The sequence below is a fragment of the Phoenix dactylifera genome, unplaced genomic scaffold, assembly GCF_009389715.1.
Source record: "Phoenix dactylifera cultivar Barhee BC4 unplaced genomic scaffold, palm_55x_up_171113_PBpolish2nd_filt_p 000349F, whole genome shotgun sequence".
In the NCBI taxonomy this organism is placed as follows: domain Eukaryota; kingdom Viridiplantae; phylum Streptophyta; class Magnoliopsida; order Arecales; family Arecaceae; genus Phoenix; species Phoenix dactylifera.
Window position 1 is genome coordinate 121067 of NW_024067807.1, and position 3792 is coordinate 124858.

Genomic DNA, 3792 nt, shown 5'->3' on the forward strand with positions numbered 1-3792 from the left:
AAATGGCTCAACAAAATTCAAAAGCCATGAACCTATTATATTGTGCATTAGATAGGAATGAGTTTAATTGCATATCTTCTTGCATAACTGCTAAAGACATGTGGAATATGCTAGAGGCTAAATATGAAAGCACTAACATTTTTAGTGAATCTGAAATTAGCTCTAAAGAAAAAGAGAGACAAGGTGATATTGAAAACCTATGCCTTGTGGCACACAAGGACGAGGTGCAGTGCAGCTGTTCAATTCTCCATGCAGGGCTGATCTCTTCTCTAGGGCTGGATGCAGCCCTAACACAGGGACATTGGTTTTATATTTTATTTATATTCTTGGGGTTGTATGAACTTAATGTTTTTAATGGGAATCTTCTTTTGAATCATATTTAATTTCTGTGATTTTAAGTATGATGTTCGTACAACTGTTCTTTATGATCACTAAGTAAATATAAGATAGTCCATGCTTAGGGAAGATGCGATGTGCTGCCACCTTAGATTAGGATAGACATTTCATGCCTACTGAAGATGGATTACGCCCAAATTACTTTTGTGAATTTTTATTTAAATGCTTATTAGGCTTGTAGCCAATTTGCATGTTAATCCAAGAATAAATTAAAATATAAATAATCCTTGTTCCGATGTTAGTGGTGAATTCCTTGCCCTAGGTTCTCCCAAACTGATATCCTTTTACTTGCATTTTCTTTTATTAAATTGCTTAGTTTAATAGTCTTCACAAATTCTCTTTTTTAAATATTTTTATTTTTAAAGAAAAATAATTATACCCCAATCCCTGTGGATCGATACCCGTAATCACTATCCTACCAGATACGTGCTATCGCGTGGTCTTTAAAGTTGACTATCAATTTTTGGCGCCGTTGCCGGAGATTGCTAGCATAGTTGTTTTTCTTTTCATAAAAAAAAATAATTCAAAAATAAAATAAAAATAAAATAATAATAATAATAATATATTATCTAAAATAAAATAAAAATATTTTCAATTTTTTTTACTTTTCTTATCTCCTTTCTCTTTCTTACTAATTCTTGATTTTTATTTTGGTATTATTTGATCAGGAATCGAGGAGAAAATTTGGGACGATCAAAAGGGAACTACTGGAAAAGAAATGCTGTAGAGGTTTGCTTAAAAAAAAAATTGCTGAGGAAATTTCCTTTGGTAACCTCTAAACCTTTCTTATTTAAATTAATTTCCTTTTTGTGGTGATTGTTTGATTTTAATTTCAGTAAAAGTGTGAATGCATGCTTGATACACATACACCAATTAATCCGCACATAGTAAGGGCAATCACCCCAACAAGATAAGAACTGGATTTCATCACCAGATTCTTGCCCAAATTAGGTGAATCAATTTTCACATAACTATCACTTTGACTAAAATCAATTAGACGTTGGCCCCTAGGGACATTCGAGCTCAATAGGACGAAGATCACCAAAAGTTGCACTAATTTCGCTTTGTGGCTCAGTTGATGTCTAGGCAAGCTTTGTCCCAAGGGAGACAGTTCACCTGTTCGAGGTAAGTAGTTTTTAAGTGGGACCTTTGCGAACGCATCGTGACCCCCCCACTTACCTGGGAGCTTACCTGGTCAACTAAGTTCATTAGACCGGATTGGAGGCTTAGGTGCCCTCTTCAAACCAGTTAGGAGCTGTCTAGTGATTTTAGGGACATACTAAAATTTTATGTGTTTTTCTTTTTAATGCATGCTTGATTGTACTTAACTGATCAGAAGAGTATTAGTGTATGCTAGGGTGTCGTTCCAGATCTCCTGAATTAGTACCTTTCGATTCTGAAATAGAGCGTTCTATTAGGGCCCTTCGAGCTGAAATCCGCACCTATAGAACCATAGGATCTGCTCCACTTATAGAGATGGCTGAAGAACAACCCAAACTCCTACAGGAGTACTTCACTCCTTTCATTTATACCTCTCCATCTTGTATTCGACTACCTGATATCACCGCTGCTGCACATTTTGAAATTAAGTCTAGTGTCATCCAAATGCTTCCCTCTTTTTATGGACTTAACAATGAAGACCCATATAAACACTTGGATGAGTTCCTTGAGATCTGCACTACTGTCAAAATTCAGAACTTCACTGATGATGCTCTGAAACTTAGGCTGTTTCCTTTTTCCCTTAAGGATAGAGCTAAGCAGTGGCTCCATTCATTAGAAGCCAATTCTATTCTCTCTTGGGCTCAAATGCAACATGAATTTCTAAAGAAATATTTTCCCATAGGAAGAACAAACCAAATTAGGCGTGCTATCACGAGCTTCTCCCAATCTGATGGGGAAGAATTTCATGAAACTTGGGAAAAATTTAGAGATTTACTCCAAAAATGCCCGCATCATTAAATACCCAAATGGCAATTAGTGCAATGCTTTTATGACGGACTATCCGAACGAAATCGTCAAATGGTTGATGCTTCTTGTGGGGGTACTTTCATGCTTAAAAGTGAACATGAGGCATGGCAATTGTTTGAGAATCTTAATGAAAATTTCCTTCACCATGCCTCCTCCGCTCGTCAAGCACCCCCGAGTTCTCAAAGAAAAGGAACCATATATGAAGTTAGCCAGTCCATAGGTCTATCTGACAAAGTAGATGCACTATCCCGCAAATTGGACCAGCTAATGTCTAGAGAACAGCTTCCAAACTTTCATCAAGCACAAGTATGTACTCTCTGTTCTAGTCCATCTCACACTGTCTTTGAGTGTCCTTCGGCAGCACAATTTCCCGAATTTGTGCAAGAACAAGTAAATGCTGCCCAAACACAGTTCCGACCGGGTAATGATCCATATTCTAACACTTATAACCCGGGGTGGCGCAACCATCCAAATTTCTCTTGGAAGCAGCAGACTTCCAATACTTCCCAGCCTTATTCCCAAAACTTTCAACCATTCCAGAATGTTAATCCCTACCGTCCTTTGACTCAATTTCAACACACTCCTCCTTCACCCCAAAGAAACACAGCCTTTGAGGAGAAAGTATTGACCTCCCTTCAAGGTTTGGAAACCATTACACAATTGGTGCACTCTCACACGCAATCTATCGCCAAGCTAGAATCCCAAATGGGGCAACTAGCTAATGCACTGAACAAGCGAGAGGAAGGAAAGCTTCCAAGCCAACCAGTGAGTAATCCTAGGAGACAATACATGGCTCAAGAAAATCAGCTAAATACAATTCATCATGAACAAGCCAATGCTCTGACTACCCTAAGGAGTGGACGTATAGTAGACAATAAGATTGGGGAGGGTAACAATAAGGAAGGTAAAGAGGAGGAGCAAAATGTATCACATGAAAATCGAAAACCTTCTTCTTCTTTAGCTCTTCCAGCTTCTGCCCAAACTCATATTCCAAAAGTCCCATTTCCTGATGCTCTCAATTCACCCTCTCCCTTTGGCAAAAAAGGAACTTCACTAGAGGAGATGATGGAGGTTTTCAAACAAGTTAAAATCAACCTCCCGCTTCTTGATGCTATTAGACAAGTTCCCTCGTATGCCAAATTTCTCAAAGACCTTTGTACCCAAAAGCGAAAATCTAGGACACATGTGCCTAAAAAGGTCTTCCTAACTGAACAAGTGAGCTCCATCCTCCAACACAACACCCCTCCAAAATTCAAAGATCCTGGTGCTCCCACCATCTCCTGTGTCTTAGAAAATAATTTCATTGATCGAGCACTCTTAGATCTAGGGGCAAGTGTCAACATTTTACCTTACTCAGTTTATGAGAAACTTGGGTTAGGTGAGTTAAAACCAACCTCGGTATCCCTTCAATTGGCTGATCGATCTGTA